Raw genomic sequence first — 25,051 nt, 5'->3', positions numbered from 1 at the left:
CTTATTTTCCAAGCCATGGTCATTTAGTATGACTGCTGATCACATATTACTAAACTCTGTTTCTGCATTTAAGCAAGCTTTTTCTTTCAGCATATTTACAACAGAATTAATTTCAGCTTTATATTCATAATATCTAACAAGAAGGACACATAAAATAAAGATATACATAGGTCCAAAAAGTAACTAATAATTCTTACAAACTAATTATTACTTACAACCATAAAGCAATGCTATCTACTTATCTGCCTGTCTATCTGGCTATTTATTTTCCTTTGTATACTGGGAAAGTCTGACTGGATAAAGCCCTTTTAAGTGGGGGCCCATTAAGAAATGTTCCATCTTACATACCTTTGAATGAGCTAACAATAAAGATGCACTGTTTAACACTCAGGATTATATAACTTATTATACAACGACCCCCCCCCCCATTAATATTCAATCAGCATGCATGTTGTAAATCTGAGTTATAGTAATGGAAAAAGGTCTGGTCGCCCGGACATTTTCCATTACTATAACTCTTTTTAAACAGCAACGAAGAACGCAAGATCTCCATTGCTTCACACTGTCTTGCTATGCTAAAGGAATTTAACATAGCGAGACAGCTTTAAAAAAAGCAACAGAGATTCTCCGTTGCTTTTTTTAAAGCGGTCTTTCTATGTTAAACTCCTTTAACATAGCGAGACAGCTTGTAAAAAGTAACGGAGATCTTGCTTTCTCCGTTGCTTTTTTTAAAACTGTCTCGCTATGTTAAATGGATTTAACATAGTGAGACAGCTTTAAAAAAATGTAACAGAGATCTTGCTTTCTCCATTGCTTTTGCCCGCAGCTCTGATGTACTGCGTAGGCATACGCATGCGCAGCACATCAGAACTGCCGCAGAATACCAGACAGCTGTGGAAGGGCAGCAAGGAGGCATTATACAATGCCATTATTTAAGAAAAGTAATTATTTTTTTTCTCAAATAATGTCATTGTATAATAGCAATAACCCACTTCTGGGTGTGGGTAATGCTGGATTTACCCATGGTTGGCTTTGTTTGGCCACTCGGGCTTTGCCCTTGTGACCAAACCACACCAACCGTGGGTAAATCCAGCATTACCCTCACCTAGGTATGGGTTATTGCTATAATAGTATATGCTATATAGTATTAACAACATAATAAGTTGTGACACAACTGTTGAATATGGTATATACAACATGATAAACTCACTTTAATCAGCAGAACATTTGGCATAAGTTTACAGTGTATGTGTATAGACCTACACTGAAACTGGATCAGACAAACAGCAAATTAGGCATTTGAATGTTTTATCCAAACAGTTAAAGTAATTTGAGACTTGTTACCAAGGGATTACTATACTAAAAGTGTGACAATTTTGTGATATTGGTTTCATTTGACTCCGTAAGGTGGGGACTAAGTAATGGGTTACTACAAGGACAGGACTGTTTTATTGATAAGTTGATTCCATTCAGAGTGTAAATGACAGACAATTTCAGATTTAGAATAAGAAGGAATCTTAGTAATGTGTTTGTTACAAGCCTTTTACAATTTTCTTAAGAGGTATGAAAAGTTGACTTATTGACATTTTTTAGTGTTGTGTCAGCTGAGTGCTTCTGACTTATACTTTCCAAAATATATCAAAACTTATTTCTAAACAACAGCCATTAAATAAAATGAAGCAATCACATACTTAAGATAGAACAATCACATTGATGTATCGAGTTAAAAGGCTTCAAACAGCAATGAATTGTGAAAAATAGTTATATAAATTAAACAATATTGTCTGCTGTAAAATGATTACCTAAATAGCTATGTTAAAAGAAGAGTGACATGAACAGAAAAAATACGAAAAACAGGCGTAAATCAATGAGTGTCAAGAATGACAAAATTACTTGTACACAAAATGCAACATCATAAATGTACAGGCAGCCACACATACACACACACACGCATATATATATATATATATATATATATATATATATATATATATATATATATATATACACACACACACACACACACATATATATATATATATATATATATATATATATATATATATATATATATATATATATATATACACACACACACATATATATATATATATATATATATATATATATATATATATAGACACACACACGCACACACACACACACACAATATATATATATATATATATATATATATATATATATATATATATATATATAGACACATACACACACACACACATATATATATATATATATATATATATATATATATATATAGAGAGAGAGAGAGAGATGAGCTAAAGTTAGTGAAAAAAATGCTTTAAGTATCAAACTGCTATTTTAGAGATCACAGCTTTAAAAACAGCTTGATGTTGAGAGTCCATTAAAGAGGATGACCTGCATCCAACTTGTATAGGTGTTGTAGATCTCTTTTTTATTAAATGCTATCCAGGTCTCTTTTCATGTGAGCTATCATGAGTCTTTTGACCAAAAAAAAATAGAAACTACCTTAAAGTTTTGACGTTCCAGCTTATATTTGTTCACTGCATTTAAGTTGTTCTGCCAGATGGCATACCCAGGGTCATAAAACCACTGCAGCAACTTCATTGTAGTTTTACTAACATAGAAGCTGTCATGAATAAAATATGCTGCCACATAAACCTGTTTAGGTGTGTTGTACATACAGCTCTCATTGACTCCAATAGCCTAACTGTATGAGGTCAAAATAAGAAAACAGCCTTACTGTAAGAGGTCAGAATAAGAAAGCAACCCGTAATGATATACTTAGAATGTTGTCAGAAGCCACATGAGTATGTGCCAAATTCCCTCTTATTTTATTTTATTTCCTTTAAAATGCACCTACCAAACAGAGTACCAAGATCTAACAACCAAAACCTAATAGAAATATACAAACCAACCCGTTCCTCTGGAAAAAATCTCCTATCCTATGGTCTAGCTCATCTCTGGAACTCTCTACCACCATCCATTCGTACCATCTCGAACCACTTTACATTCAAAAAATCTCTTCACTCTCACCTATCATCCCAGTGGTAATGCTCCTGTTCTCACCTATCATCCCAGTGGGAATGCTTCTGTTGTCATCCATCATAATCTATACTAGCAAACTTTTTCCTCCTCCTTTCTGGCAACTTCCTATACTGCCTCTCCTAACTCACCTATCATCCCAGTGGTAATGCTCCTGTTCTCACCTATAATCCCAGTGGGATTGCTTCTGTTGTCATCCATCATAATCTATACTAGCAAACTTTTTCCTCCTCCTTTCTGGCAACTTCCTATACTGCCTCTCCTAACTCATGCATTCTCTGCTAGTACTAAACATTCTCTCAAAACTGTATCATAATGTCATATGTTCATGCTTCCTAAAAGTTAATGACCTCTCAGTACTTTTATTATAACGTTTCTTTTCTAAGTATGAATTTTCTGTAACAATCATCACCATTCTGTACTACTTATAACATCAAGCTCTAAGCTGTAACACTTGTAATTATTGTATTTTAACCAAAAACCTATTTGTAACCTGGTTTCTAGAACTACATTACTTGTAATGTCATACTCTAAGCTGTATCACTTGTAAATACTGTAATTTTAATGTATAACCTATTGTAACCTTGTTACTGGAGCTTTTCTCCCCAGGACTCCATTGAAAACAAGTTAATCTTGGCCCAATGGACTATCCTGGTAAACCAACTGCAAATAAATAAATAAATATTGCCATACAAACTGCAAAAGGTCTTTCAAACTTTAGCCCTACCTACATACAAAAAGGTTGCTGCAGCTGTATCATTATTTACATATTAAATTAAGCTGCCCTAGAAAACTTTTTCCTTGATTACTTATCAGATTTCAAAATTGCTACTACGATGAATAGAGGAAAGGCAACAGAAAAAGTACTAAGATTCTGACGCAGCAGCATCGGCAGTATCCACATTTTGAACTTCTGTGGTTGCAGTACTTACATTTGGTCTATAGTCACTAGCTCTGGCAATCTTCTCCTCTTCAATTGCACCATTACTGGAAAATTAATTACATCTTTAATTAAATGTTAGATAGATTCATTAAGTATACAAAAGAAGTAATCAGTTTATTGAAATGAATTGCCTGCCTTTTAATTACATTTTTCTTAATGTGCCCTAGATGCAAACGTTGTGTTGTGCATGTAACTGCAAACAATGCAGTTTATAAATAAAAATCTGTCCATTTGGATATAATAAAACTTTAAAACATGAAAAAGTGATTCTATCTTACTGAATGTATAAATAAAATTCAAGAATTCATTTCATTCAAGAAAGTCCTTATCTGTGTAAACCCTGTGTGAAACTTGCAGTTGCCTACCATGTTCTATAAATGTCTAACCTTACTGAAGACTGTAAACTATGTTCATTTGTAAATGTTACTAATGTAATGTAATCTACTAACTTGGTGCTTTACTCCCCGAGCCTCCACTGAAAATGGACATATATCCAGTCAGACCATCCCAGTAAACAAATGTAAAATAAATAAATAAATAAATAAAATAAGAATGAAGTGTTAGAATCCATTCATTGTTCAGAATTACAAAAATCATTACCACTACCATATCCCTAATGTAAAGCAATTACATCCTCGACCTGGTTATCACCAACATGGGAGACCCTTGCTCCACACCTATAGTCAATTCCTCCCTGGTTAAATCTGACCACAAACTGATCACCATGGAAATCTCCATCTTACCTGCACCCCCTGCTAAGGTGACCACCCTGAAAACATATCTAAAGCTGACTTTGGGCTACTAAAAACAGAAGTGCTAACGTCTCAGCACCCATGCCAATGGAAAATAGCTGCATGACTGCCAAATCATATGCCAATGCACTGTCCAAGCATGTACACAAATGCATGGACCTTGCAATGCCAAATAGATCTAAGATGCTCTCCTCCAAAAAAAGGAAGCCAAACTCTACAACAGAAGGAAGAAACTGCTGCAGAAAAAAAATGAAGCCACAAGACTGGAAACCTCCCTTTTCAGTCTCAACAAAAAGCTAAGATCCCTTATCAAATCCTCTAAAGCCAGCTTGTTGTTGTTGTGTCTTTCAGCTTTTCCCGGTTAGGGGCCGCCACAGTGGAACTCCAGTCTGCTAATGATTGGCAGTAGATTTTTACGTGCCGAGTTGCCAGCCCTGATGCACAACCTTCAACGAAGGTACGCCCATTCACGCATGTCTCCACACAGAAGACGCTCTAGCTGAGAATTGAACCAGACAGCGTCTTACTGTGAGGTGACAAAGCTACCGCAGCACCACCACCACAGTCCTCTAAAGCCAGCTATGAAGGCAGAATTGCTGCTGACACCAAACAAAACACAAAGCCTTCTATAGCTATATCAAAAACCTCAAAGGCAATACCCATATTTGCTCTGAGTTATTGCACAATGGCACCTCCTATACTGAGCCAACAGATATAGCCAACATACTGCCCAACAGATTCAGTGCCAACTTTACTCCTCTCCCCCAAGGGCCCTATTACAATAGCAGAAGAAAGCCTGGTACCCACCATTTCTGTGGCACAGCTAAAAGCTGCATTGTCCAAAGCCAAGAATACAGCATCCATGGTACCTGATAATATCCCTGGCTGCATCCTACATGAGCTACAAAATGAACTGGCACCACATTTGTGTGCCCTGTTCCATCACAGCCTTACCTCAGGCTATGTCCTTATCTAATGATGATGCACTGCTACAGTCATCCTGCTCCATAAAGGAGGAGCAACTACAGACCCTGGGAACTATCGCCCATTAGCCTGATGAGTCAGGTATGCAAAGCTATGGAGCGCATCACCATGGACCTGCTTAACAAAGATATAGGCAGTCTCCATACTCTTGACCCCACATAGTTTGGCTTTGTCAAGGGGAGATCCTACCTGCTGAAACTTGTTGATTTCTTCAAGACAGTCACCAAGGCTGTGGATGAGGGTAATACAGTACCAACAGCCTTCCTTGACCTGGCCAAGGCCTTTGATACCATTCCCCACTCAGGTATCATTGATAAACTCACCAAACTGGGCATCAATCCTTACATCACTAGGTGGGTTGGGTCACAAATTGGCTCACAGACAAGACCTGCAGAGTGAAAGTTGTGGATTCCAAGTTAGACTGTCAACCAGTCATGAGTCCCACAGGGCTTGGTCCTGGGCCCTCTCCTGTTTGGCATCTAATTCTCAGAAGTCCAGGCCAACACAGATGGACTCTGACTGACCAAGTTCACTGATGATTGCTAGCTAGGAGTCATTATCAACTCCCCATGTGATGCAGACATCCTACAAAAGGGTCTCTTTGAGACCAATGACTGGTGTTGGAACCATGGCCTGATGCTTAATGCAAAAAAAATGTGTTATCACCCCCTTTGGAAAAAACTCAGTTCCCATGAATTACCATGTTGATGTGAGCCCACTGAACACTGAAGGGGTCATAAGAGATCTGGGCACCCAGGTCGACAGCCACCTCACATTCGACCACCACATTGCCACTGTGGTCAGAAAGTCCTTCTACGTGGCATATCTTATAACCAAAGGTTTTGCATCCAGGAAGAAAAAGGTCATCATCCCTTTCAACTCATCCCTCATTAGACGAATCATTGAATATAACACCCCATGTGGCATGTACCTGACCAGACAACTACAACAGCTGGAGAGGCCACAAAAGTACCTCACAAAAAGGATCCTAGGACTTAAACACATATCCTACATGGACAGATTCAAGAAACTTCAGCTGTTCTCAGTCTCTTATCATCTACTTAGAGGTGATCTCTGCTTGACTTACAAAGCCATGTCGACCCAGCCCTACTTGAAATGCTACACCTAAAGAAATCCCAATCCCTCTATGCCACATGCACCAGAGATCACAACCTCATTACCACAATTAACAGAACATGCATGAGGGACAGGTTCATCTTGAAAAATCTGCCCATGCTCTGGAATAAGCTTCCCATTCATGTCAAGCAGAGTGCCTTGCTGGCCCTGTTCAAGAGAAATCTTGACAAGTGGATGGGTAACAGAAAGCACACTCCAGGGATCATTCCAGTTGCCCTACTGTATAGGGGCACTGTGAACTAACATCGGATGGCACAGTGCCTGGGCAATATTTTTGGGCTAGGCTTGTAAAGACTCCAAGGCCATTAGCCCAGTACACACCTATGAACCAATGAACCTATGAATTTAATTGATTTCATTTTGTGTAATGTACTATTTCTGAAGCAATCAATACATAACAATTCCATTTGTTAAAAGCAATCACTTTAAAGCTTAAAGAAGTTATTTGTAAGTACTAATTCTGATAAAGTATTTAAAGTATAAACTTCAGCATTGTCAAAAATCTAAATGTTAGTTAAAAGCCTTCTCACAGATTCAGCTCCATATGAAAGATGAATGACAGTATACATTAATGTAATATCAACTGTAGATAAATGTGGTTTGTTAAAGGCACCATAGTACATACCTTTATTCAATATATCTATGAAATCCTGTTAAACACTAGCATAATGTGGGTTTAGTTATGCTATCTTATTCAATTTGGCATCTATTTACAAAAAATGAGCTCAGTTCCTAAACCCTTTGAGGAAACAATATGGTGGAATTGATGATCATCGACATTCCGGATAAAACGTCAGTTCTAGGATAATCAAATACAAAAAAAAATGTTTACATTAGTTAAGTGGAAATGCATTAACACCCAAGCAACCACTACCCCAAAACAAAACACGTGCAACACATAGCTCACAAAGCCAGTGTGCCGAACAGTCACAGCCCTGAAGGCTAAACAACACACCTGATACACTTGTAATAGGTGACTCTATCATCAGGCACACTGACATCCCGCTCACCAGGCTGAACAAGGAGAAGGTCACGGTGAGCTGCCTGTCAGGCGCTAGGATCCGCCACATAACACAAGCACTCAGGTCACTCCAAGGCAAGTACAAATATGACTCAGTCATTGTCCATGCTGATGTGAATGACCTGAGACATACCTCCCTGGACTACATGAAAAGAGACATAGATGAGCTCTCTGAGCATGTAGCCCAGGCCGGTATGACCCTGACCTTGAGTAGCATCTTACCCTCACCAAGAATGATGCCACAGTATGAAGACAAGATTATCAATTTCAACAATTGTGTCATTCAAAGGGGATCCAATGCCTGTCAGCCTGGGATGACATGCTCGACAAGCCACGATGCTTCGCTAGGGACGGCTTGCACCTGTCACCCCTGGGCTTTTGGATATTGGCAAAGGCTCTTGCTACCCTCATAGTGCCTTTTTTAGGCAAGGCTCAAAAGACAAACCCACCTCCATAGGTATCACAAGGGATAAAAAACTAAGAGTAATGCTACTCAATGCCAGAAGTCTAAACCTCAAGATGCATGCACTCGAAACTCTCCTTAGCATGGAGAACATTGATATCTATGCAGTAACAGAAACCTGGTTCAAGGCTCTCGAGAGCACCCAAGCACTACCAGGTTATACCTCATACCAAGCGTTTCGGCCCCAAAACTTGGACCGAACCACAAAAGGAGGGGGGGTATCAATATTTGTCAAAGATACCCACACCCCCAGGTTGGTGGCACAGCACGAAGCATCAGAGACTATCCATGTGCAACTAACAGTGGGTAAAACTGCCTTCCAGTTTATAGACTGCTACAGACCACCCTCCCAAACCCAGGAACCCCACTCAGCCTTCCTGAGAACACTGGAAAACATGAAGATCTCTCCAAACACCATTATATTGGGTGACTTCAACTACCCAAACATAGACTGGGAGCATTACTCTAGCTCCAAAACCCTAGCCCAAAGGTTCCTAGAATTTATAAACTCAAATGCTATGGAACAACTTGTTACCACTCCCACAAGAGGGGAAAACATACTGGACCTGATCATCACCAACATGGGGACTCTATGCTCCATACCAGAAGTGTATCCCTCACTGGTAAGATCAAACCATAAACTAATCACACTGGATATTCACATCCCGACCCCACCCCATGCCCAGAAAACCACAGTGAAAAACTTCTCTAAAGCAAATTTCACACTCCTCAAAACCGAGGTGGAATCCTTCAAAACCCCCGGGCCTGTGGATAATACGGCCCAGACCACAAAATCCTTTATAAACGCATTCTATGAACACCTTCAGGAATGCATGGATCATGCAATCCCAAATAAAACCAAGACCCAATCCTCCAAAGGCAGACGTCCTGTCTGGTGGACCCCAGCCATAAACAAACTATACAATAGAAGGAGGAAGCTACTACATGACAGAGCAAAATCCCAAAAAGGGAATGCATCTCTGATCAGTATTAGCAAAAAACTACGGGCACTCATAAAATCGTCTAAGGCCAGCTTCGAGAGAAAAATTGCACAGGACACTAAGGATAATCACAAGGCTTTCTTTAGTTATGTTAGGAACCTGGGTGGGAATTCCCAGATATGCTCAGAATTAGTCCAAAATGACAAAAAATACACCGAACCCACAGACATTGCCAACATCCTAGCTGACAGGTTCAGCGCAAAACCCCCCCCCACCAAAAGGGCTAATATCTATCCCAGCAGAGTGCTGCCCCCCCTGACATCGCAGATGCTGAGCTGCCCTCTCCAAAGCAAGAAACACAGCATCAATGGGACCAGATGGTGTCCCCGGCTGCGTCCTACATGAACTCCAAGAAGAGCTAAACCCAAACCTAAAACTACTGTTCAATCTCAGTCTTACTACAGGATGTGTACCCAAAGAGTGGCGTACAGAAACAGTGGTCCCGCTCCACAAAGGTGGTGCCTCAACGGATCCTGGAAACTATCGCCCCATAAGTCTCACTAGCTTGGTCTGCAAAGCTATGGAAAGGATCATCATGGACCTTATAAATAAAGATATTGGGGACCTACAGACACTGGATCCTACCCAGTTCGGCTTTGTTAAGGGCAGATCCTGCCTCTTAAACCTGGTCGATTTCTTTGAAACAGTCACCAAGGCCATTGACAAGGGGAAGGTGGTCCACACAGCCTACCTGGACCTCGCAAAAGCCTTCGATACAATACCCCACTCGGGCATTATAGATAAGCTCACCAGCTTAAATATAAACCCCTATGTCACTAGATGGGTTGCAAACTGGCTCAAGGACAGAACCCACATGGTTAGAATAGCTGGAGCCATGTCAGACTCCAAACCAGTTACAAGTGGCGTCCCACAAGGCTCAGTCTTGGGACCTCTCTTGTTCGGTATATATTTCTCAGAGGTACAGGCCAACATGGAAGGACTGCGGCTGACCAAGTTCGCAGATGACTGCAAACTGGGCGCCATAATAGACTCTCCAGCCAACACAAGCATCCTCCAAAAGGGCCTCATAGAAACAGACAACTGGTGCCAGAGCCATGGCCTCAAGCTAAATGCCAAAAAGTGTATAGTCATCCCTTTGGCAAAAACAAAGTGCCCACAAATTACCACATAGGTGGTAATCCATTAAGTACAGAAGAAGTAATTAGGGACCTGGGGACCCAAGTTGATAGCAATCTCTCATTTGACAACCACGTGGCCAAAGTGGTTAGAAAAACATTTTATATAGCCCACCTAATCATGAAGGGATTCACATCTAGATCAGGGGAGGTCATCGTGCCTCTTTACTCATCCCTCATTAGGCCCATAATTGAGTACAATGCCCCTTTTGGGATTTACCTTACCAGACACCTGCAGCAACTGGAAAGACCCCAAAAGTACCTCACCAAGAGGATCAAGGGGCTCAAACAGATGCCGTATGCTGCCCGGTTAAAGAAACTCCAGCTCTACTCAGTGGCATACCGCATTCTCAGAGGCGATCTGTGCCTGATGTATAAAGCCATGTCCAACCCAGAATTAATGGACATGCTGCACCTCAGAAAGTCCAAATCCCATCGAGCTACGCAGTCGAGGGACTTAAACCTCAGCACTGAAATAAATTGGACATGCTGGAGGGACAGATTCATAACCCAGAGGCTCCCTTCACTCTGGAATAAAATCCCAGTGCAGGTTAGGCAGAGTCCCTCATTGACTCTCTTCAAGAGGAATCTTAATGAGTGGATGGGAGATCATAGGTTTACCCTGGGTATCACTTCTGTGTCACTGTTAGACAGAGGCACAGTATACTAACCTCGAAAAAGGGCATAGCAAAATAAATTTAAAATGGGTGGCGAAAGCCATACACACTCTGGCTAGGCTTATAAATGCCCTAGGGCAGATAGCCTAGTATGAACCTATGAACCTGTGAACCTATAAATACGTATATATCCTAAATTAACACCTTTAATAGAAGTATTATGTTTTAACAGAAAACAATTCTTCCATATTACAGTTGTATGGATGACACCCATGATAACAATACAATTACAGTTATTAGCTTAAAAAAATACATTTGGTTTGTCTTAACTAATCCATTCCCTTACTTTCTACATTATTCATATTTTAAAATATTTTTAGGTGCACTTCCCAGGAAAAGCCTGATATCATGTTCACACAAAAAAAAAAAATCAAACAAATATAAGGCCTGAATGACTAGTAAACCTCAAATTTGGACTGTCTGAGGTTTGATTTTCTCAGAATTTGCATTTGTTTGACCATAGAACTAATTTACTACAAGATGTTTCTTCTCATATTTATTATTTATAATATTATCAGCTTGTATTATTGAGTATTTTCTGCCTTCAATCTGTTTTAATTTTCAATAAATCTCGATTCAGAAGAAAATGATAACAAAATCCCAATAATGGCTGGAAATAACATTTACAAATTATGTGGATATTTGCTGGATTGGATTGTCATTTTTTTTTGATATTCAAAAAACATCAGTGTCCTTAAATATACCAGAAACATAAAGGGTTACACATAGAAGGGTAGTTTTAAAGTCTGTTGTACAGAAATGTAGTAGGTAAAGAGGACCATTTGAAGTTAAATGCTCCTATTACATCACAGGAAATCCAGGTAACTATACGTAACTTTGAGAGGTGGAGGTACCAAGTCTGTAAGGATTTCTCTCCCAATTTTTTCTAAGTGTGAAATACCTTAAACCTTTTTAATTGGAGACCATGGGATATATGTAAATTACCCCTTAAGGACATACCAGTGTTTCAGCTAAATGGCTACCGAATACTCATAACATTTTACTTTTTAAAATGTCATGGGTGCATTCTGGCCAGTAAAGCCAAACACCACCAGCTGTTGACATGTCATGTTTCATACTTTTTGTAACCTCATCAGTAAATCCTAAGTGGATTGTTTGGCTATACTTTTAAAACACATGGCTTAAAAGAATGGTTGATGCCCATAAACATAATGGTGCCTGCAAAACATCCAAGCAAAGGGCAAACATCTTATAGGTTCGTAGGTAGGTACTAGGCTATTGGCCCAAGGGTCTAAGTAAGCCTAGCCAACGCAGTTCCCTGGCTTATGCCACCAAAGAAAGTTATTTTCCTGTGCTCCTGTCAAGCAGAGCCACAGAAGTGATCCCCTGAGCATGATGAGCAACTAGCCTGGAGGTGTGGATATCCTTAATGAATATGGACTCATCTCTGCCTTTGGTGTTCTCATCCAGGTTAGGTGGCCGAAAAGTATGGTATGAGTTATAGCCTGGTAATGCAGGGGTGCTCTCTGGATCCTTGAACCAGGTCTCAGTCACTGCACCAATATCGATGTTCTCCATTTTAAGGAGTGCCTTGAGGGAGTGCATTTTGAGATTTAGATTTCTAGCATTGAATAGCTTTACCCTCAGTTTTTGCTTGCCTGTTCCTGTTATGGTGGTGAATTTGTCATTTTAACCTTGTCTAAAAAAGGCATTATAGGGGCAGCAAGAGCCTTAGCCAGTATCCAGAATCCCAGGGGTGACAGGTGCAGGCCATCTGTGGCAAAGCATCATGGTCTGTCGACCATGCCGTCCCAGGCAGACAGATACTGGCTCTCCTTAGAATGACACCAGAAGCTTAGCCAATGTTGAAGTCAGTCATTTTTGTCCATGTACTGCTGTATCATTCTGGGCGATGGCAGGATGCTACTCATGGTTGGGTCATACCTGCCTGGGTTACAAGATCGGAGAGAACTTCCATGTCTCTTTTCATGTAGTCCAGGGAGGTATGTATCAGGTCATTCACACCAACATGGACAATGACAGAGTCATATTTGTAATTGTTGTGGAGTAACCTGAATGCATGGGTTATGTGGCGGATCCTGGCACCCGACAGTCAGTTGACAGTAACCTTCTCCTTGTTTAGCCTGATGAGTGGGACATCAGTGTGCCTGACTATAGAGTCACCTATGACTAATGTGTTGGGTATGCTGTTTTATCTTATGGGCTGTGTTTGAGTGGCACACTGCTTCTGTGGACTATGTGTCATTTGGGTTGTGTTGGGGGGGTGGAGTTTGCTTGCGTTTCTGCTTTGGAGGTCTATCTTCATCAGACAGATAGGAGAGAACACTAGGAGCTGACCTTTGCACATGCCTGAATAAAAAACTACTTCCCTCTAGACAAGTGAGGAAAGTAAGTATAAGAGCTGTCTTTCTTTAAGCAAGTGAGGAAAGTAAGTACAAAATTTCCTCTAGGTAAAGAGGAAGGTTGAGTGCTGTAGTAATTTGTAGCTTGTTTAATGCTAACAACACGTTCTAAACAAGTGCTGAGCACGAATAAGCAAATTCAAGTGCTAAAACTTAGAATCTGTACCTGGATTTTCTGGTAGATAGGCTACCTAGTGCTTATCACTCCCACTTAGAAGCTAGAATGCTTCCATCCAACACAGAAAGGCTTGGGGGGCTCAGAAGCTTAGAAACAGTCCTGGATACAGCAAATTTGTATCTGGACTAGAATAGTTACAGGGAAGGTGGGAAACAAGCGCAAACGCAAGTGTTTAAACCATAAAGTTGAAAGAGATGGAAAAACTGCCCAAACGGCCAATAAACTAAAATTTCTGGGCTAGGAACCACTCTTGTGGTAGATAGGCTACGTAATGCTTACCACTCCCACTGATAAGCTAGAAGGCTTCCCTCCAACACAGAAAGGCTTGAGGGGGCTCAGAAGCTTACAGGCAGTCCTGGATACAGCAAATCTGTATCTAGACTAGACTAGTTACAGGAAAGGTGGGAAACAAGTGCAAACGTGGGCTTTTATACCAGAAGGTTGAAGGAGATGGAAAAACTGCCCAAATGGCCAATAAGCTACAATTCCAGGGCCAGAAACCACTCTTGTGGTAGATAGGCTACCTAGTGCTTACCACTCCCACTGATAAGCTAGAAGGCTTCCCCTCCAACACAGAAAAGCTTTGGGGGTTCAGAAGCTTACAAACAGTCCTAGATACAGCAAATCTGTATCTGGACTAGAATAGTTACAGGAAAGGCAAGAAACAAGCTTAGAATTTTTTTTTTTTTTTGGAAAGTGGAAAGAGAGAAAGGAGAAACACAAGATAATTCAAAATTAAGGACCTAAGTGGCTTGCCTTTCACAAATGTTCTAGACACTAGACAAGCCATTCAGTAAAAACTACAACAAAGACTCACCCAAGCTAGAGTCTGCACTGTATAATATCTTAAACCTTGGGATATATGCAAATAACCCCTTAACAGCTTGGATGTACCCATAAGGACTTAAAAGGTAAAAACTTACAGGCATTTAGAAGCCATGTAGCTGAAACACTGGTTTGTCATTAAGATCTTTTACTTGGGAATTTGTAAGTGGGGAAAAATAAGTTATTTTGATCTTATTATCAAATCTGGAGATCAAAAATTATCCAAGACTGAATGAAACATTTTAAAGTTATTCTAATAATGAAAGTATAGGGAGATAAAGCAGATTTGGGTAATTATAGACAGACTTCATTGTTGAATTTAGACCTAAGAATGTTGGCAACATCCTAGTAAAAAGGTTGACTAGGGTCTTACTCAAAATTTTGAGTAAGTAAAACAGGTTTATTAAAGGCAGGCTGAGTAGTGAAAATTTGTGGAATTTTGCTAGTTTTCTTGAAAACCATTAAGTAGGGCATTGTTATGTTGTGATAGATTTATTTGATATTAGAAAAACTTTTTATATAGTACTTTTTATTTGAAGAATTGTGGAGAAGGATTTTGGGGATCTGTTCATTTAACGAATAATATGTGAAAAATCCTCCTTTGATGTTTTAATAAATGAAGAAATATAAAGGAAATTCTCCTGTGAAAGTAGGAAGGGATGCCCTTTATAACCAATATTGTTTCTTGTAGCAACTGAAAACTTGGCTTTGTGAGTTTGTGTGACAATACAACAGAAGTTGTGAACTGGGGGTAAGGCCATGTTTCAGCTATGTACTGATGAATGTAGTTTAACAGCTGAAAATGTAGATAAGCTTTTAGCAATAGTGCTTTTTTAAATTTGACAGACTTCACAAAGTGTTGGGGCTGGAACTGTAATAAAACAGTGCTGGTCAAAATGGGAGACGAAAAAGGACAGGAAGCAGTTGTTGATATACAGGATGTGGATTCTGCCACTTACCTTGGTTTAGAAGGGGGCTATACAAATGAAGGGATGGTTATAAGAATACTGGAGAATATATATAAGAAAATTAAGAAACTGTTACAAAAGGGATAACAGTACAGAATGGTTGGCAAGAGAAATGCTATGAAGATTACAATTCAGCCTTTTATAGATGTCACAAGACATATGCCAGTATGGTTTGACCATCCATTGGTGGATAAGATTCTTGTCTTATTTGAAGAATATTTTGGTGAAGCAAGACAGTATAGAATTCATTGACTGGATCTCCTAACTATACCCTCTGTGGGGTGTGTTTTTTGGTATGATATATCTTCCTTCATAGGTTGTGGCGTTTAATACAGCACAATGGATTGTGCTGCACAAAGTCAGTAAAGATGCAGGATTATGGGAAATGGGCTCTATGGTTCTTCACAAAAAGAACTAATAGCTGACACTTAGGGAAAACTGGGAGACAGGGATTAAGATACTAGGAGATATATGCTGAAAGGCATTTGAGTAAAATAGGATCTGGGATCAGGCAGATGTTAAGGATAGATTTCCTAGCCATAAGCAGGTAATATGTGAAAAAGCTGGCATATATGGATATTAACAGTTAAGAGGCCTAGGTAAGAAAGACAATAAAGAGGAGGGAAGAGCCCTTTGTCCCCTGGAAATACAAAACTGTTTTCAGCTTAGGGATCAGTATAACTTCACTGTTAATACATTGATGAAGATATATGTTGAATGCTTGGACACTGCACTAGGAAGGAAATACAGAGAGGATCCCTGGACCAAGCAGATGTGCATGAAAAATGGTAGTGATAGCTCAATATATAAAGACATAATACAGCACAGAAGCATTAAAAAAGAGCTAGACTAGTGATGATGTGGATGGTTCAGGAAATATTAACGAAGAAATAAGAAAACTGGAAACCTAAACGGAAAATTACTTTTATCTTAGGACTATTATTTTATGGTAGAACAGACATTAAAGTAGCATGGGATAGAGAAATCTCTCATGTGAAATATCAATGAAGAAATAAGACAACTGGAAACCTACACGGAAAATTACTTTTATCTTAGGATTATTATTTTATGGTATAACAGACATTAAAGTAGCATGGGATAGAGGAATCTCTCATGTGAAATATTAATGAAGAAATAAGACAACCGGAAACCTACACAGAAAATTACTTTTATCTTAGGACTATTATTTTATGGTATAACAGACATTAAAGTAGCATGGGATAGAGGAATCTCTCATTTGATATATTGGAGATGTGGAGCTGAAGATGCAGGAATGATTCATATGTCTTGGGAGTGTAGGAGAGCACAACAGAGATAGTGACAGGAAACTCAAGGGTGGACTGTGATATCTGGTAAAACCTCAACTTGTTCCTGGAAGCATTGTAATTTGGGTAGGGATTTGTGCAGCAGGCTGGATAAGGAGGAACTGACCACCTGAATGCTACTGGTATTTGCACCAAAACCAGTCAAAGTAAGGGAATGGAGAAAGTTTCAGTCTGTAAAAATAGGACATTGAATACGGAATAAACTAATCAGAAAACCTAATATTATTACAAATTGAATATCACTGAAACAAAACCTAAAAGCTGGATATCCATAACACAATTTTTATTGGAATTTGAACAAAACTAAGGGGCTCTATGTTATTTTGGATGAAAAATTTTGTTCAGGTTTTATAACTGTGCATGTGGAGAATGGAAAATGTCTTGGTCATATATAAATATGTATGTAATGTTCAAATATGTTTTAAATATCTTAATGTATATCATAGATTCTGTCTACATGTTTTAAGATGTTGAATTTATATACACTCTTGATCGTATTATTTGGTTTTGAAAATCAAATAAAATTATTAGAAAACAGCAAGAGATGATGAACTGCTTGGTTCAGTTTATTTCACTCCATATCATAACTTTCGGGTTCAGCTTGTGGAATGAAATGAGAACAGCTGTCATGATTTTCAGCTGTATCTGTTTATTACAAAAATGAAACCTTTACAGCATTCTTTCACTGCACATACACTGGCAATGACTGATGATTTGCAGTCGTTCTGAGCTCAGTTGTGGTGTCATTGGACAGATGGTGATTCCTACAGGAGGGGCCTCTTTCTTGCGCAAGGTTAGTCATTTAATTACATTTCTTTTGGCAGTGTATCCACTAGGAACACAACAACAAAATAATTCTGCAGCTGTTTACAAAGAATAATATATTCAAATCACAGCCAACTTTCCAAAGCACAATTGATTTAACACTTTGTCTTACAGATAAAAACTTCATCAGAATCTGAAGTCTGGGTGTGATCTGAGGTGTATTCACTGGTGCCACAGTGGAGTATTGGTTGCATAACTGAATTCCCCCTACATCCCACTTTGCCACTTTATTATAGCTATGCTGTTATGTCTGCCTGTGTCTGTATTCTGCTAGATGACCCTGATTCACAGGTACCTCTTATTTTCCATCCAAAGAAGAGAACCAGACTGGGTCGATTTTTCTGCCTCTCTTAGTAAGTCCTGTATGTTTCTAGAGCCCTTTAATGAGCTTGGTTGGCCATCAGTATGACTGGAAGCCTTGCCAACATGCTGTGTGCAGGCAGCAGTCCTTTGTATCTGATTATGTATCTGGCGTTTTGCCTGAATAATTCAATGCAGTCATTTGTTAGGAAATATCAGCATTCCTGTTGTAGCCAGACTGAGGGTAAAGAGAAAACTTAATGTACTGAAGGAGTGCAGATGGGATATTTTAAACAAGTTGAAATCTTCTGTTTATGGTTGATATGTATCACATATACACACAGCATATGAATAATTGGTGTCTACTTACCTGAAATTAAATACAGCTGATATTTATGCCTTTGAATATATTGTTATATTTTTAGAGAAGGAGTCTGATTATCTCAGGACTGTGACCAAAGCTGATTACGATGATGTGGAGACTGGAGTCCCTGTTACTGAAGGTACATTGCTTGTGACAATTACACCTAATTTCTACCTACTGTTGTTTGAGCTGCATTTTCTGCCTTTCTTTAATACCCCCCCCCCCCAAAATCAGATGCATAGCATTTAATATATAGTTCATATTAATATTCATTTTGTGTGCCCTCTTCTGCTACATGGTAACTTTAACTGAGTTCAAGGATGCTCATGCAAATCAAGCTCGTTAGTATTTATACATAAACATTGGGAAAATAGTTCATGCATTTTATGCAATGTCTAACCGTTACTGTTACATCACAGCACTGATGGTATTACTGTCGCTTGAGCTGTATTAATACTGATCATGTTCATATTTAAAGCAGTCTCATAATTATTTTTCAGAGAAACCTTATTACAATCTATAGTTCAGCATACACAGGATAATATATAGATTGTCAACAAACCATCAAAGTAATTTTATGAAAGGGTATCCAGGAAAATATGAAAGATAAGATAGGAAACTGCTTATTAAATATTATAGTTGTACAATAATTCTCCCTTAATTTCTACAGCAAGTGTGGCAGTAGCAAACTAATGTAAAATGTATTAAGTCATCAGATGCTCATAAAGTTGTTGAATCCAATCTGTATATCTAAAAACCTACATCTGAAGTATTTCCTGATTATTTTCTAGGATACAGTTATGATGACGCTGAATCAGTACCTGTTATCAGAAATGACATAGAGAATGTTTCATCTGGTACGTTTCCTGAAGTAGGCTTTGACATCAGAGAACACAGTAATAATACTGCTTTAACAGGTAAAACATGAATACTGTTTACAGTGTGTCTGTCTGCATTAAACTGCACCCAGCTGAGACAGTCTGTCTGCTTCAGTAGTTATTAATTATAAGGGCTCTTAACAAGCTGGTGTACTGAATATACAATCAAAAATACTTCACTGAATCTCTGTGATGATTTTGTTTTCTTATACCAAGGACCCTAGGCTCTTTTATATCCAACTGCCTTATTGTCCCATTGACTCACTTCTCTTATTCATTGGAAGCCCCTTGTACAATCTGTTATGGAGATGTCACCCTTCCAAAAAAGCCCTTACACATGATTCTCCTCAGTTCAACGTGTCCAGTTTCTAAACAGAGCATGTCAACAGGTGGTGTTATTGTGGCAGGCATGGCTTACATGTTTTCCTTTAAGCCTTGCCTGCTATGGGCACACAGAGCTGATGTCATCTAAGTGGGCATGCTATGACACCTACAGGATAACTCACCCACCCACATTCTGATGTCAATTTTTTAACCACCCACCCACAGCAGCAATGACTCCTGTTATGGCCCATGTATCACCCCCAGGGCTCACTGTCCTGCTCTGTCCCACACCACCGCCCGATGTGTTAAGCATGTTGCACCTTACCATTCTTCTTTGACCTGACCAGCTCCAACAGGCACTGACCATCTGGGTGAAAAAAAATACTTTTCTTCTACTGGTACACCAAACAGGTGGGAAGATGCATGACATGCCACCCCCCCCCCACACACACACGCACACACACACACACACACACACACACACACACACACACACACACACACACACACACACACACACACACACACACACACACACACACACACACACACACACACACACACACACACACACACACACACACACACACTTCCTGCCCCAACCATTCAGGTATAATTTTTAGAGCCATGCCCCTCACAGTTTAGTAAAAGAAAAAACTTTTTTTTATTTTAAGCTGCAGCAGTTAGCACCCTGCCTTCAATGACCACTACAGTGCTCAGGTTTTAGTTAAAATAAACAAAAATAAAAAAAAAAAAAAAAAAGAAAACTTTATACTTTTAAACTTAAGCAAACAGTCGCTAGAGTTCATATCCTGCCTGCATAGAGTGCTTCAGTGCTCAGGTTTTTGTTGAAAAAAAAAACTTTGTTCTTTTAAACTTTAGCAAACTGTTAAAAAATGTAGCAAATAATTGCTACAGTGTATTACCTGGCTGCAGGGAACTCTGCAGCACTCAGATTTTAATTAAGAAAATATTTTCTTTCATTTTTAAACTGTAGCAAACTGCTTGCTACTCATTGTAACAAGCAGTTGCTACAGTTTAGACCACACATAGAGTGCTGTAGCATGCTGTCTTGACCACAAATGCAATACCAGCTTTTAAAAGCCAGAATTGCACTTGATAATCCCCAATTGCACTCCCTAGCACTTTGTGCCTAAGGCAGTTGTCCCTCACGCCCTGCCTGAGAAATGCTACTGTAGTCAGAGAAGGCTGTAAGGTCAGCAGATTCCAGGTTAAAGATATGTAAGTTGACTGGAGAGAAAACCAAACAGTTCAAAGAATTACTCAGGGCTCTAGCACCTCAAAAAGAAGAGGAAATAATTGGAGCTGAAGAAGGATGGCAGTACCTCTAAACAGCATGTGTCAGGACTATAGAACAGAAATTTGGCTAAGCCAGGTATGGAAATAAAGTACATAAGTAAAGCTGGTGGTAGAATGCAGAAGATCTGGAGATCATCAAAAGACAGAAGGAATGCAAGAAAAAGTGGATATAGAAAAGACAGAGCAGTCTTGGAAAGAAATACTGGTTGTCTAACAAAGAGGCCGAAAGAGGAGTTACAATAACAAAGAACAAGGTGTCAGAAGCACTCTACCAGCTTCTGGAAAGTGTCTCAGCAGATGGTACAATGAAACTAGATCAGGTTGCAAGGCAAAAACAAGAAGAAAAAGAAAACAGACTCCATCAAAGGCATATGAAGGCATTACTTCCAAAAACTTCTGAATGAAGACAACCTCACAGAAGCTGCCCTGCCTCAGACAGAGGTTTAAATAAAAGAAGAGGTGAAGCCCACCACAGAAGAAGTAAGAGCAGCACTAAGGAAAATGAAATCAGGGAAAGCAGCAGGCTCAGATGAGGTCACAGCAAACATGATAAAGATGTCTGGTGAGGTAGGGGAGAAATGGCTTCTGAGGGTACTCATAGCAGCATGGAAAGAAAGGCATATTCCAGATGACTGGAGAATAAGCATACTAGTGCCAGTGTTCAAGAACAATTCACAGCTGTGGGCAGTATAAAGATATCAAACTCTTGACTCATTGCATGAAAGTTCTGGAAAGGGTGATTGATAAATGAACATGGAGAATAGTAGAAAGTATAATGGGAGATTAGCAGTTTGGATTTAGATCAAGATGTAGCACAACTGACCCAATGTTTGTAATGAGACAGATACTTGAGAAGAAGCAAGATGAAGAAAGTGTCCATCTGGGTATTCCTTGACATGGAGAAGGCATATGACAAGGTCCCAAGAAAGCTGTCTTGAGCAGTACTGTGATGGTTTGTAGTCCCAGATACATTGGTAGAATTAGGGAAGGCTATGTGCAAGGACCCAATTACTCAAGTACTAACAATGTTAGTCTCACAGAGGGGTTCTGAGTAGGGGTGGATGTGCATGAGGGTTCAGCTCTGAGCCCACCGCTGCTCATACTGGTGATAGACTGCATTAGCAAGCAGGCCAAAGAGGACAGATCAACAAAGCTTCTGTATGCATATAATGTGGTACTGTAGTCAGACTCCAAATAAGAACTCAGAAAAAGACAGAGAAATGAAAAACAAAAACTAAAGGCACACAGGATGAAAATGAGTACAGATAAAGGAGTTGTAGCTGCAGAACACAGGATAAATCAGATGAAGCTGAGAATTGAGATAGAAGGGAAAATAGTGTAACAGGTTAACTGCTTCAAGTATCTGGGAGGGGCAGATGAGAAGAAGGAAGTATTACAGAACAGGCCAAAGTTAGAATCAGTGGGACTACAGCCAACTGGCACAGAATGTCAGGATGAGTGTATGACAGAAGAATTCCAAAGAAGCTGAAAGGTCAGGTGTAGAAAACAATAGTGTGATAAGTCTACTGTGAAGAACAGAAACCTGAATAGTAAAGGCAGAGCAACTGAGGATGCTAGAGGTGATGGAGATAAAGTAAATGTGATAATTGGTAGAATGGACATTGTGGGACAGACAAAGGAATGAGGACATCAGAGGACAAGCCAAAGTATTTCCAGTTGTAGAAAATGTTAAAGAGAAAAACTTTGTGCAGAAAAGATGACAATTTGGTGAAGAAGATTTGAGACAGACAAGAAGAAGGTGCCCAGAAAAGAGGTGGATGGATTATGTGAGGGAATACCCGTTACAGTCAGGCCTGAGTATAGATGAAATTAGGAGAGTGGCACTGAGTAGAGGGAGATAGCAAAGTTTGACTCAACATCATGACTATAAAATGGGAAAAAGGGAGTTTATGATGCTGATGACGATCACATGCCCTTTCACATGTTTATACTTAATGAGAACATTCCAGCCTCCAATGCTCAGCTGAAATTTTTATTGAAAAAAAAAAAAAGCTGCTAAAAATTGCAAAATGTTGTAGCAGTCTTTGCTCGTCCAAAGGGCATGTAACCATGATTACGCAAAATACTTTTTTTAAGGCCATTCTTACAGCAAAGCATTGTTGCATCCATTTACACTGCTGCGGAAAGATTCATTAATTGGTGGGTTACATATGAGGACCAATTAATGGTGGAATGCAGGACTCTGTCACAATGTGACTGATAGTAGATTTGCCTTCAGTAGTTATACATGTAGACAGAAGTGCAGTAGACAGGTTACGGTGTGATAGTATGAGGTCTGAAGGCATAATGGCATTATGTGTCATGAAAAAAGGAGTGGGGGACATCACGCTGGGGCACAGAGGCCTCCTTATATCCTAAACACACATGAGTACACAAGAAAGTGCACATACACACACACACACACACACACACACACACACACACACACACACACACACACACACACACACCAAATAATATTTTATACATATGTGTGTGTGTATATATATATATATATATATATATATATATATAAAGAGAGAGAGAGAGAGAGCTACATCTAGACAGGAATGCTTACTTACTTCAAATGCTGTAACACTATTTATATGGCTGCACTGAATTTTATATTTGATTTATTCTTTTAAGATTAGGATATTTCCATTATTTTTGATTTTTGCTCGTATTATATAACTTCTTGTTTTACTTTAAATTCTGTTTTACCTTAAGAGTTTTTCCTTGGAGTTTTTAAAAGTTCCATGGTAGGGTCTGGGTAGGGACAGAGAACATTATCGTACCTTGAGCCAAATAAAGCTGGTCATCTTTCTGCCAATAAGTTCAATTGATGAGTTCAATCAAATTATTATTTTTTTCATTCATGAGCACATGATGTAAAGTCACAAATATATAAGTAAAGTGGAAAGAATTCTAAAATTGCATAACTGATGATAATGCAAAAGGAAAAAGATGTCTCTTAGATTACAGTGAAATCACAAAATCCATAAGATATACAACAGAGCATATCTCTGTCACCTCCAAAAACACAATCTGCTGAAAAAGGCTCACAGATTGTTTTCTGCAGTCACCTACCTGTGTACTGATCAGTGTGGCCCTGCTCTGTGTGCCCTTCGGGCTCACTCCACTCCCCTACCCTACCCCCATTCTCCACCTACCCCAACTACTTGTAGATTTATGCTTAACCCTCATCACCAGACTCACCTGTCAAACCCATCACCCAATAACTGCAATACAACTCAGGAAAATTAGGCCACACTCAAACTCCATTAACCTACCACCCCCTCTTTTTCAACAAACCACACACTGCACACACCCCTTCTCCTCCTCCACCCATCCACAGCCCTGCAATACATAGACCTCACAGACACCATGACACTAACCCTACACTCCCATAACCATATCTTCCCAATAATCTTGCCTTCTCTATCCATTTGTCTCTACTTAATCTCCAGTAGTACTACTTATCACCACCCATTCAACATCATACACTGCATCAAATCTCCCCACCTTACCACATACCATAAGTAACCCCTCCATACCTACAAACACACAGCCAGTCATCTATTACCCTTTACTCTTTCAACTCACCTCCCCAATCCATTACACCTCACAATCCAAAAAACACCCCAACCTCAAACATCACTTCTTAACAGTTTTCTGCCTTAAAACCATTGCCAGCATTGCAGCCCAACTACTACTAGGAGGAGACATTCACCCCAACCCCAGCCCAACAAATATCCCCCATACCACATTCAACCCCGACCTCCCATTTAAGCACAAACCCACTGATATACTCATATTGAACGTAAATATTCGTTGTATCATGAACAAAATAGAACAGTTACATGGATCCATCTCTGCATACAACCCAGATATCATGGTGATTACAGAAACATGGCTTAAACCCCATATTAAAGATAACTCTATAACCCCACCTGGCTTTAATATATTAAGAGTAGATAGAGCTCACAGAAGAAGTGGTGGGATTGCCCTTCTTTACAAATCCAGTTTAAAAGTTCAGCTCCTTCAAAAAGAAACCCCACATTTAAACAATGCTGTGACCTTACTCACCAAACTACTCCTAAACCAACACAAACAACTAAACCTACTCAGCAACTATATGCCACCAGTGCTCAGGTTTTTGTTGAAAAAAAAAACTTTGTTATTTTAAACTTTAGCAAAC

At 39.4% G+C, this 25,051-nt stretch overlaps 1 long non-coding RNA gene across 1 annotated transcript in view; it reads left to right on the top strand.

Annotated features, from left to right (window-relative positions):
* Positions 1-19,243, top strand: part of LOC122808695 — a 29,143-nt gene extending 9,900 nt beyond the window's left edge. The window contains exons 2-3 of the long non-coding RNA XR_006365813.1: positions 18,393-18,470; positions 19,123-19,243. This is a non-coding gene — a long non-coding RNA (uncharacterized LOC122808695). The remainder of the gene's footprint in view (positions 1-18,392; positions 18,471-19,122) is intronic.
* The last annotated feature ends 5,808 nt before the right edge of the window (positions 19,244-25,051 follow it).

This window comes from Protopterus annectens, chromosome 8.part0, assembly GCF_019279795.1.
Source record: "Protopterus annectens isolate FY-2018-M chromosome 8.part0, PAN1.0, whole genome shotgun sequence".
Lineage (NCBI taxonomy): Eukaryota > Metazoa > Chordata > Ceratodontiformes > Protopteridae > Protopterus > Protopterus annectens.
This window is presented reverse-complemented; position numbering and strand designations above follow the sequence as displayed.